Source organism: Castor canadensis, chromosome 14 (genome assembly GCF_047511655.1).
Source record: "Castor canadensis chromosome 14, mCasCan1.hap1v2, whole genome shotgun sequence".
NCBI classification, from domain to species: Eukaryota; Metazoa; Chordata; class Mammalia; order Rodentia; family Castoridae; genus Castor; species Castor canadensis.
Genome location: NC_133399.1, coordinates 92,221,570 through 92,233,853, shown reverse-complemented (window position 1 = coordinate 92,233,853; position 12,284 = coordinate 92,221,570). Strand labels below are relative to the sequence as shown.

The window sequence follows — 12,284 nt, the reverse complement described above, 5'->3', positions numbered from 1 at the left end:
TCCCTCCCTTCCTTCCTTCCTTTCCTCCCTCCCTCCCTCCCTCCCTCCTTCCTTCTCTCTCAGTCTTTGAGACACATAGCATCTGGTTTTGTATAAAGAACTAGGCAATGATAGCACTACGTTTTTTCACAAGGCTCAGTGCTTATCCCATCACCATTGGAATAACTCTCCACCTCTCCTCCCGGTTTGAAAGTCTACCTTTCCAAAGCCATGTTGTAAGCAAAGAACTTCAACATTCTACTGCTTTGCTAGGTCCAGTGTCTCAGGTAAGTCAGATGCTTTGAAGAAAACCAGTGAATGAGTGCTGCTGGATAGAAATCCATGCCCACTGACACCTTCTTAGAAATGAAAATACCACGACCTCTCTTTACAGACCTTTGCAAAATGCTTAAAATGTTGACAACATGCAACCATTGCTCTTCTACTTTTCCTGCAAATTAGGCAACAAGGCTTTTGTGTTTGGATAAACCAACTATAACGAGCAAGCTCAGTCGTCACTTAATGATATGGTAACACAAGACTCGCCCACAGAAGAGGAAGAAGGGCTTACTGGGGACTATTATAAAATGGATAAGATAGCCTCCCTTAGGCAGCTGTTCCTTTAGGTCTCTGTAAATATTTGTTGAATGAATAACAATATTTGTCTCAGAATTATCAAGGGAAGGAGATGCTGCCTTTGGATTAGCACGGAGAAGCTGAAATATAAATCACATGTATAATTAAAAGTTTTCTAGTAGCCACATTTGTATGGGGGGGGTGGTACTGAGGTTTGAACTCAGTGCCTCATGCTTGCTAGGCATGCACTCTACCACTTGAGCCATACCTCCTAACCCTTTTTGCTTTAGTTATTTTTCAGATAACAGTCTCTTACTTTTTGCTCGGGGGACTGGCCTCAGACCGTGATCCTCCTACCTTTACCTCCTGTATAGCTGGTGTCACAGGCATGCAACACCATACCCAGCTTGTTGGTTGACATAGAGACTCACTACCTGTTTGCCCAGGACTAGCCTCAAACCACAATCCTCTTGATCTCCACCTCCCAAGTAACTGGGATTACATATGTGTACTATCACACCAACCCTTAATAGTATTTTTTTATTTAACTCAATATATCCGAGGTATTACCACTTCAACAAATAATCAATAGAAAAACAAGGCCCCAAGTTCAACACAGTGAAGAAAAAAATTGAGAAAGTTAAGTTCTTTTTATGTACTAAGTCTTTAAAATCTAATGTGTATCACGTACTTGTTACATCACTTCTCTGGCCTAGCTACATCTCAATTTGCTCAGCAGTAACTCAGGTACTTAGAGCTTGGCTCTGTACCTTCTGTAGCTCCTAAGGGGACAGAAGCTATACTACAAGACAGCTGTCTTCCTGAGGTTCATTAAGCACAAAGAACTTGCTGAAGAGAGGAAGAAGACTGGAACTACTCCCTGACCCTCCATGGTCCACATTTCTGAAGTCTCCAGAGCCTAGAGTAGTCCTAAGGATGACAAAGGTCACTCATATAAGCAGCTGGACAACAAGGAACAGAGACTCCTGATACAAACCTCACTGCACCATGACAAGGGAAAAGGATTTTAAAGGAACCACTTTCCTGTACTGGGCTGGAAAAGCTAAAACCAATGGTTTAACTCCTCATTTAATAATTATCTTTACCTCTGTTGGCCCTAGCTACTAAATAAATAAATAAATAATGTAGAATTTCCCCTTTCAGGTTTCTGAGATTAAAATGCAGGTACATGTCACAGAAAGCCTAAAAAGACTTTTAGTTTAGCAGGGCCAAGAAGACCACTGGAAGAGCCCTGAACTCGATGGCAAAAGGTTTGGGTTAAAGTCAGGCTCTGTCCTCATCAATTGAGCCATCTCGGGTGAAGCATTAGCTGTAGAAACTGGGGAAGGTAATGTCACTCCTGTATATCCCATGTAGAATGAGTGTGGGTTAAAAGGCTTCATAACCTGTAGAGTGCTGTGAACACTCCGACTTGCTTTGATGCCTTGGGAAGTCACTGTACCTGGTATGTGCCTCTGATTTCTCACATGTAACATGAAGTTGGACTTAATGATCTGTAAGGTTTTATACCAAGCTGCAGCAAAAATACCCTTGCTCATCTGAAACAAAAATACCCCATTCAAAAAATCCATAGCACGTATAGAGCCCTCAGGTCCTTGGTGTCCAGAATCAAACCAAATGGAGATTTTTACTCTCACAAATGTTTGCTGAGTGATTATTACAAGCTAGGCACACTACTGAATGGGGGGAAGAGGGAAATAGAGACACATTCTCTTTGGCTCATGAGAAAAGAGGACCAGGGAAACAGCACAATGGATTTCTTACTTTAAGCAGAGGAGGTACACTTTCATACCTACAGAGCTCAGGCAGGTGGGGCCAATGAGCCAAGACGGCCAGGTAGAGACCAACAGTGCATGGTGGGCACACTCTGGTGACCTGGGGAATGTTTGTCATCTTTCTGCTGCAACTGCTTGGCAGTATCCACTGAGGGTTTTTGTTTTGTTTTGTTTTGTTTTGTTTTTTCAAAGGAAATCTAGAAATTAAGCTTTTGTAAAATTTTCTAATTTAACATATTAGCAACCAATTAAAACAAAATCACTTTGCAAGTCACCATGAAAGTCATCTGTGGATGATACGAATTGGTGGTCTTTGATTTGGGGTGGGGGGGGAAGAAGAGAAGAAAAGAGGGGTAGGAGGAGAAGCATAAGGTACTCAGAATCTCAGGCTACTGAAGACCTTGCTAAGTTTCCCAGGCCGGCCAACCATCCAACCAACAATATCCTAGAGATGCAAAAGGCAAAGACTTTCAGGGCGATTAAGAATAGTGGTAGTTCTTACTAGGGAAAAAAAAAGAGGAGCTAAGAAAAGGCAGCAAGTAGCAAGCAGGAGGGAAATTTCAGAGTTTGGAGGGGTCAGAAGTGAACTGCAGGGATAAGAAAGCAGAAGCAGTGATAGGCAGAGAGGGGAAGTGTGACTCTTGGGAATTACAGCAAGAAAAGGAAGGAAAAAGAACACTAATTTGAGGGCAGTGTAATAATGGAGTACATTTTTGAGGAGAGCAAAAGGCAGACCAATTTCCTTTATTCAGGGTGAGCCAAAGGGTAGAGAATAATTAACATGCAAAGCAGGAAAAATGCCAGTGATATGACCAAGTGCCTGGAGGATGAAAGTCTGGAGAAGACACAGCAACTGAGAGAGGAGAAACACTTCACACCAGACAACACAACTGGAAAATGTACACACAAGAGGAAGTTCGGCCCTGAAAGTTAAGTCTCATGAGGTACAAGTACCTGTTCTTTCTGAAGCAATAGGTCTACAATCTAATTATGATGCTAGGGAGAGAGATGAATGGATAATTTTTTTTTTTTTTTTTTGGTGGGACTGGGGTTTGAACTCAAGAGGTTTGCATTTGCAACGCAGGCACTCTACTGCTTGAGCCACGCCTCCAGGAGATTGGGTCTTGTGGACTATTTGCCTGAGTTGGCCTCAAACTGTCATCTTCCTGATCTCAGCCTCCCAAGCAGTTAGGATTACAGGTGTGAGCCACTGGCACCCAGCCCAATGGATAATTTTTAAATAGGGCTCAGTTCATGTCATAGTCCAATAGGCTCTGACATACACAGCATTTTGTATGCATGTGTCTATTTTGTATTTGTCCCGAAATGCACATCATAAATCAGAAATGCCAATTAACAAAATGCATACATTCCACTGGTACATTTTATTTTCTAGAGTCTCATTACCAGATGTAGGAATACCGTAAGGAAATATACATCTGTCCCAGGAGGTAAAGAACATGGAATTGTCATTAAATTCTAAGTAAAACCCTGTCAATGTGAAATGACACACTGACAGAAATTTCATAGCAGTGTGTATGTATTCCATTAAAAAAAAATCAGTGAACAAGTTTTTCCCCTGTCCTGGATACCTAAAGAAAGTATGTGTTGCGGGGGCTGGGGGGTGGTGAGGGAAGGGTGATCAAGAAGGAATGTGGCACAGAAGAGAATTCAGAGGACTGGGACCATCACAACCACACATTTGTTTAAATCTTCTCAGCATGGAGGAACTCATCCAGCATGTTCGTAAAGCCTAGTGGATAAATTGACATCAAACTTTATTATAAAAAGTAATGTTTTATAATGTTTAGGAAAAACATAGAATGTTTCCTGGAACATTCTGTTTCATTATAGAAAGGCTTTTCACCCATTGACTTTTACAATGGAAATGCTTCTATTCAAGCCATTCATGTGTTACCTGTGTGCACAAATGCCCAGATAGTATAGGAATTTATTCTGTCTTCCTCATAGAATATGAGCATAAAAGAAACCTACTTTGCTTAGTAAAGTCTTAGTCACTAACAATATTTAGGATGTATATAGAAATATAATAAAATCTTTAAATAATAAAATCTAAAAGATAGTAAAACATTATAGCTTTGATTAATTTGTGATTTTTCTATTTAAGAAGGCAACCTTAGATATTTGAGGTTGAATAATGAATCATTCTGAAAATTAACCTTTTACATGTTAGAATTTGAAATGTTTTTGTAAGTTTTCATGAAAAGTCCAAATGTCTTATACACTTTTTAAGCAAAGCTGGATAATCATAGTGATTGTGTGTTGCTATTAGGAATGTGAGTTATCATATATCCTCTGAAGCAAGTGCAGGACAAGAGCCCAGGATGAGACAGAGACCACCATTCACTCCTCAGTACTGGCTATGCCCCTACAGAAGAAAAATGGCAAAAATAATTAACTGAGTTATGGTTTAGCCACTAGAGTGTTTATTATGTGGTCATAAAAACTGACAAATCATCTATGTAACATCATTAAAGCATAAGGGGAAAGAATGGAAGTTTATTTACTAAAATTGCATGTGATGAGACTTAGGGACTCCATTTTATTCATTTCATTTTCTAGTTTTCTGGAATATAATATTGTAGAAGTAAAATCTTTTAAAATATTCTTTTCTCTTTCTTTTGGTGAACTCAGGACCTTGTGCTTGCTAGGCAGGCACTCTACCACTTGAGTCACTTGAAATAGGGTCTAACTTTACGCCCAGCCTGCCTGAATTAAGATCCTCCTATTCCTACTTCCTTGCATGGCTGGGGTGGCAGGTGTGTGTGTGCACCACCGTGCACCAGTCATTAGTTGAAATAGGATTTCAAGAACTGTTTGCCTAGGAAGCCTTGAACTAAGATCCTCCCAATATCTGCCTCCTGAATTACTAGGTTTAAGGTGTGAGCCACTGCACGTAGCCTAAAAATTTTCTTTATGTAAGTGTATTTCCAAGGATCACAGAAAAACAGTAAATCATCTATACATATAACTGCCCTGTTAACCATGTTCCAGGTGTATAAGAATGGAAGAAACTGAATATTACAGAAGTTAGAAGCAAGGAGAGCGTTGTTGGGTTTGATTTGGTTTCATAGAATTTGTTTTGCTGCATAGACAAATTAGGAAAGGAAGACTTCCATGAGAAATGATCCTATTTATTTAGATCTTAAACAAAGGGTGAGTTTCCTACAAGTATATGGACAAAGAAATATCCCAAATGAGCTATAAAGGCAGCAATTCCAAGGTATGTTTCTAGGAATGATCAGTAAAACTTACTGCAGGGAACATGGCCAGGCTAAAGAATGTGGTGATTCTTTGGGGAATCACTGTGTGTGTCAGACACCATTTGGTCATTATCCTAAGCCTGTGGTTAAGGCCAGGTAGGAGATGTGCGTTTTTTATGTGCTATGAAACTACTCAGAGTACCCTATCCATTCATGCAGTGAGAACTCAATAAACAGTAACCGATCTTTAGAATCTCGGCTCCCTGAATGTTTTCCTCATGGAAAACAAAAGTAAACTTAAATTAGAAAGACACTATTAAATAATAGATGGAGCATAAACTGCCCTACATAAAGTTCCCTGTGAATCCAAGTGAATCTAAGTGACTCATTTGTAGGTGGAGTCTGTCTCTGCAGTATAGATATTAGGTCACTGTTCCTGAAGCTCAGAGACCTGTCTTTGCCTTTACAACTTCAGGAGCTGGTGCTCATTTTCTTTCTATCATTGTGGCAGAAGGAAAAGCAACAATTACTTACATCAAGCTGCTAACATTCAGAAGATATGAAAACCTGCACCATGGGACATGGCCCAGAGTGCTAAAAGCAACAGCAACAACAAAAAGCTACTCAAAAGCAGCCCCGATACATTCAGCCAGTGAGCACTAAGGAAGAAAGGACGGTGCTAAGCAACAGAGTAATTCTGCCTTACCGACTTCTCAACAGTACCTCTAAATCCCACTTACAAAAATTAACTTACTTCAAAATTGAAGGGGAAATCTGGATACTAATCAATACAGTAATTGTCTTTCCAACTTCCCAACAATTCCCTTAAATTTCTTTTATAAAGATTGATTATACTTTTTGATTTTAAAAGAAAATGGCATCCCAAAATATAAATGACAGAGTACCTTTTTATATGCTTCAATCCACTCTTTGATTATTAGATCAAAGACTACTATTTTGCCCTTCTCTATCATTATTCTCCAGATGAAAGGCTTTAAGTTAAAAAAAAATTAAGTTATCATTGCTATTATTAGCTCCTCCAAGGTCACCCTGGCAACTTCAAACTATAGACCTAAACTCATACTTCTTATTCTTTGGAACATAGACAACACCTTCCAATTCCCTCACTCACAGAGGAGGAAGCTGAGCTACCTGCCTTAAGGCCATAGGTGCTCTATTGGTCTAGCACATCTGTGTTTCCATTGTTAAGGCTGGTAACACATTCTATTCTATAGTCAAGGTAGCTCATTCTTTTTAGCTAACTAAAATTTTGTCTCCTTTGACCAACCTCTCCCCAACCTTACCTTCCCACCTATGAGATTTTTCTATACTACAAATAAATAAGCAGTAGAGGTTGTCAGATGTAAGCCATAGAATATAACTGCTACTATTTTTGTCTGAGAAAATTCTAAACTTGGCATAACCAAATACTCAGTTTTATTCATTCATTCATTCACGAGATTGGGTCTTGCTATGTAGCCTAGGCTGGCCTCCAACTCTCAATAATCCTACCTAGCCTCCAGGTAGTGGGATTAGAGGTGTGTGCCACCACACCTACCCATCTTTTGACTATTTTAAAAAGTAAAGAAATAAAGAGAGAAATATCTCATTAAGTTCACATAGACCCAATGGCTCTGAGCATGTAACTTTCACACATAATGCCAAGAGAAATGGAAGTATGCAACATACAACCATATGAAGACAACATAATGAAATCCCCCAAATACTGTTTGAAGCAGGGGGAGAAGAGGAGGAATAAAGACTATAATGGAGGGAGTGAACCTGTTCATGGTACACTGTTCACATGTATGGAATCATCACAATGAAATTCCCTCATATTATTAATATATAAGTCAAAAATAAAATTAATAAATTATTTTAAAAGCCAATAATAAATATATGGCTAGATAGAGAATGATGTTGGAATATGAGTTGAAAATTTTTAGAGTAGAAAAAATCTGCAACCCAGTCCTACTCTTGTTCTACAAGTTCTTAGGTAGCTCATTCATTCATTCATTCATTCATTCAGGCAACATTTATTGAGAGCCTACATATGAACAGGCATTGTGTAAGAACCTCAGGAGACCGAGGCAAACCAGAAAGATAAGGTACTGGTCCTCAAAAGTTTAAATTCAAAGGAGAAAGGGAACGTGAGGAGACAGTTGGCAACCACATCAGCAAGCAACCTGAAATAAGTTGTAGACAGACGTGCTATGAAGGAATCGTAACAATGCCATCACCTGTAAAGCTCTTCCAGATGCCAGGTGCTATTCTGAAATATCACTGGAAACAATCTGCCCTATGATAAGATCAGGCCCAAATTCACTCAGAAAATTAATGGTTAAGGCCAAGACTTGAATCCTGCCATCTCACTACAGAATCCAAGTTTTCTCCACTACTGTACCACTCTACATTTGAGGTAAAGCATGTGGAGAGTAGGAATTACTGCAGATAAGGTAGTGAGGGAAAGTCTGTCAGGAGAGTGACATCTGAAGTGAGATCTGAAGAACAAGAAATGCAGCGCTTCTTTCTGACAGTAACTAAAGAGTAAAAGCAGCTGTCTCTTAGGCTTTCCTACTCCACGCCATCTGCACAGAAGAAATACTTATCTTTATACTATCTACAGCAAAGGAGCAAGTTGTTAAACACTTTTTTGTTGTGGAAAAACATGGATGAGTGATATTTCAAACAAATAAAATGAGAAACAATAAAAATTTACAATTCACTACAAACCTACAATACACAGCAATGTTTGAAAAACATCCAAAATCCCATGTTTAGCACTTATTTCAGTCAAACTTTTTGCTTGCTAAGAATCATGTCATTCTTGTCCAAATGACTGCTAAAATTGGATGAGTCAGCTCTGAATTAATGGGGTTGTTAAAATCTTCTCATCTATTTTGTAGACAACTGGTATTTTTGAACAAAGAGGGAAGCAGTTTATTAATTTCTTTCTTTTAACTATACTAAGTCCTTGACAAATATACCTCTTTTATATATTTCCTGGTGTGGTGTCTTTAGAAATTCCCTGGACTTTCCCAGGAAATTCTAAGCTCTCACTGCTTTCTAAATTGTTCAAGTCAAGAAGAGCTTGTTTAAACAAAACAGAATCTATAACCTCTGAGGTGTGGCCAGAAAGAAGTCTGGAAGAGAGAACCTCTGGAGGGGGAGGGTGAATGGGATCAAAAGGGAACCCTTATCTTAAGAGCTAGAGCAGGACTCCAAAGGATAGGGCTATCTACACAGTCTTTCTTTCCCGTACTTACTCCAGCCAACCAGAGACTCTCCTTCTCTATTCAATCTTTGAAGAATTTTGTCTTCTACTGTATTAAGAGGGCATTTGTTTGCAAGTCACAATATCATCGCTACTATTTTAGCACCTCCTCTAACACAGGTAGAGATCAAGTTATTCCTGCAGCATTTCCCACCACGTCATTCTTCCTTCCCCATCAGACCTCTTGTTAATTCCAAATTCGCCTTTCAATTTGCCTTTCCTCCAACCCCACAGCTCAACCTCTGAGCCTCTGACCCTCAATCTCCACTGAAGTTCTTCAGTCATACTCCAGGCCCAGCATGTTTATAGGGTTTCTGCCACAAGCAAGTTCCTTGAGCATTTCCATTACCAACGTCAACCACTAGGACTCAAGGGAAGTTCCAGCTTCTGCTGAGGCCTCTGCAAAGGAACAAGTGGTTGTGGAGGTCTGGAATTTAATTCTGAAAGCGTTTTCTTCATTATGCATGGTGGTGAGGTTCTTTCATTCGGTCATCACTACTCTAGCATATTCTGGGTTAAGGTCTAATCTGAGCTCTAAACCATTCTGCATAAACCCTGTTGAGATTTATCTCATTTGATCTGCTCAAAACCCCTAGGAGATAACTATTTGGGGGCAGCAGTGTGAAGAAGAAGCAAAAGCATATAACACTGATGGAGACTTAAATGTTGGTTTATAAGATATGAGAAAATTACTTAAATTGGGCATGTGGTATACACCTGTAATCCCAGCACTCAGGAGACGAAGGCAGGAGGATCATGAAGTCAAGACCAGCCTGGACTACATAGAAAGATCCTGTCTCAAAGAAAAGCAAAAAAGGAGGAATAGAAAAGGGGAGGGAATGAGGAAGTAATGAAGAACTAAAGAAGGGAGAGTGGACGAAGGGAGGGAGGGAGGAAAGGAGTCAGGAAGGAAGAGAGGGAGGGAAGGAGGTAGGGAGGGAGGGGTGGAAGGAGGGTTGGGAGGGAGACAGGAAGGAAGGGAAAATAATTTAAAAGTGAGTTTTTGTAACACAATCATTTTTTATTGTCTTATTATCCATATGTGCATACAATGCTTGGGTCATTTCTCCCCCCTGCCCCCACCCCCTCCCTTACCCCCACTACGCCCCCTTCCCTCTCTCCCCCACCCCCTCAATACCCAGCAGAAACTATTTTGCCCTTATCTCTAATTTTGTTGAAGACAGAGTATAAGCAATAATAGGAAGGAACAAGGGTTTTTGCTGGTTGAGATAAGGATAGCTATATAGGGAGTTGACTCACATTAATTTCCTGTACATGTGTTTTGCCTTCTAGGTTAATTCTTTTTGATCTAACCTTTTCTCTAGTTCCTGGTCCCCTTTTCCTATTGGCCTCAGTTTCTTTAAGGTATCTGCTTTAGTTTCTCTGCGTTGAGGGCAACAAATGCTAGCTAATTTTTTAGGCATCTTACCTATCCTCACCCCTCCCTTGTGTGCTCTCGCTTTTATCATGTGCTCAAAGTCCAATCCCCTAGTTGTGTTTGCCCTTGATCTAATGTCCACATATGAGGGAGAACATACGATTTTTGGTCTTTTGGGCCAGGCTAACCTCACTCAGAATGATGTTCTCCAATTCCATCCATTTACCAGCAAATGTAGTTGGTAGGGAATTGAGCTGTCTCCAATTCCCTGAGGGCTGAACCAGGTGTCACTAATCCCCAGATAACTCTTTTCCCCACCTGATGGCTTGACATCAAAGAAATGTTCCTAGACTTCTAGAGATAGAGGATTTGTTTACCACGTCTCAACTAGCAAAACTCTGATTCGAATAAGGAAAATGCCCAGTTGAAAGAAAAGAGGCAAAAGAATGAAAACACTTTCTACTTGGGAAGAAGTTTACTTTTCAACCTAAGTCAGAGTAAATAATCCTAATACCTGGAGTGACTGTGACTCTAGGCTTGCTGTAGGTGGACCTTTTTAAGCCTATCTGCACAATTCTATACCTGCCCAATAACAAAGATATAGTAATACCTCTTCCTGCACTACAAATGAACATCAGCAGATAATATTGATAATACCTAACAAGTAAAGACAGCCTTCATTACTAACCCTGTGTTTACTCACGCTCTTCAGCGTAACTACTCAAGTATTTGGAGGTGTTTGTAGTTTTCCATGACTTAAAGTTAGGATATATAAATTAAGGTACAAAAAGTATTTGTGTTAAGGACCTTTTGCTATTGTTTACCTTCAAAGCAGGGTAATATATTTTAATAAAGAGAACATCTGAAGTGTATGGATAAAAAAGTTCAAGAGTTGTATAGGATTTGACTTACTTTTCTGTAGCTGTACAGGAATCAAACTGATGTTTTTATGAAAACTGGCAAACTCAGTGACTAAGGAGGAAATTGAATGCTGCTATAATGACACAATTCATCATTTTACTCCTAGAATCATGCCAAAACAGATGCCCCAGATAAAAAGATTGCACATTAAGTGATGGTGGTTTTTCTTTTTTACATGCTTAAGATGTATGCTTTGATATTTTATACAACCAAATTACTTTCAACTCCCCAAACAATTCATGTTTTCTCTTACTTTGGGGCTTCTGCATGTGCTGGTCTCCCGCCTGGGTGTTCTCTTGGTTAACCTCTACTTATCCATCTACTTCTTCCAGAAGCCATCTGGGGACCTCAGCAACCCTGAATGGTCTTTAGGCTGTGGTTTCAATCTTTGAAAATGCCTTCGATTTTGTTTCCAGCAAGAAATAATTATTACTAAAGAAAATTTAGTTGATGATATTCAATGTAATAAAGGTCTATTATAAATTGTAACTTAGTTCAGTTTTCATTTGTGCTTCTCTTTAAAATAAAAGAACAGCAGTTACTTCATGCACATTCTTTAAAAAGACTTCACTGAGTGAGGTTTGGCCTACAAGCTTTCTGAGTAATGCTAATTAAAAAAGGAGGAAGGCGCTAAGAAGTTACTGGAATATGATGGAGTCATTTGTTTATTTAATAAATGGGTATTGAAGGTCTACTCTGCAAATCACTCTTCTAGTTCTGATGACATGCCAGATAATGAAAGAAATACATAAAAAATACATTAATTTCCCAACTTACTCAGGACCTTTTGTATTTGTTATTTATTTATTTATTTTTGGTAGTATTGGAGATTTGAGCTCAGGGCCTCATGCTTACTAATCCGGTGCTACTCCACTTGAGCCAAGCTCCCCCACCTCCACCCTCACCCAGCACTCTCAGGAACTTTATTAACACTCTGATCCCAAACCAGCAAATGGAAGAGAAAACTTGGAGCTAGTGTAGGTGAGGGACAGTAAGTACACAGTATCTTTAACAAGACACAAGAATGCTTTTAACAGGAAGACAGGTAAGGAGTTTCAAACATTTCACAGTCTTCAGTAATTGAAGGACAGAATGTAGGAATTCTTCCTAACATGCCGCCATGATCTGGAACAGGG

At 39.5% G+C, this 12,284-nt stretch overlaps 1 protein-coding gene across 5 annotated transcripts in view; it reads right to left on the bottom strand.

Moving 5' to 3' along the window:
* Positions 1 to 12,284, bottom strand: part of Sh3rf1 (SH3 domain containing ring finger 1) — a 152,896-nt gene that overhangs the window by 47,406 nt on the left and 93,206 nt on the right. The window lies entirely within an intron of this gene.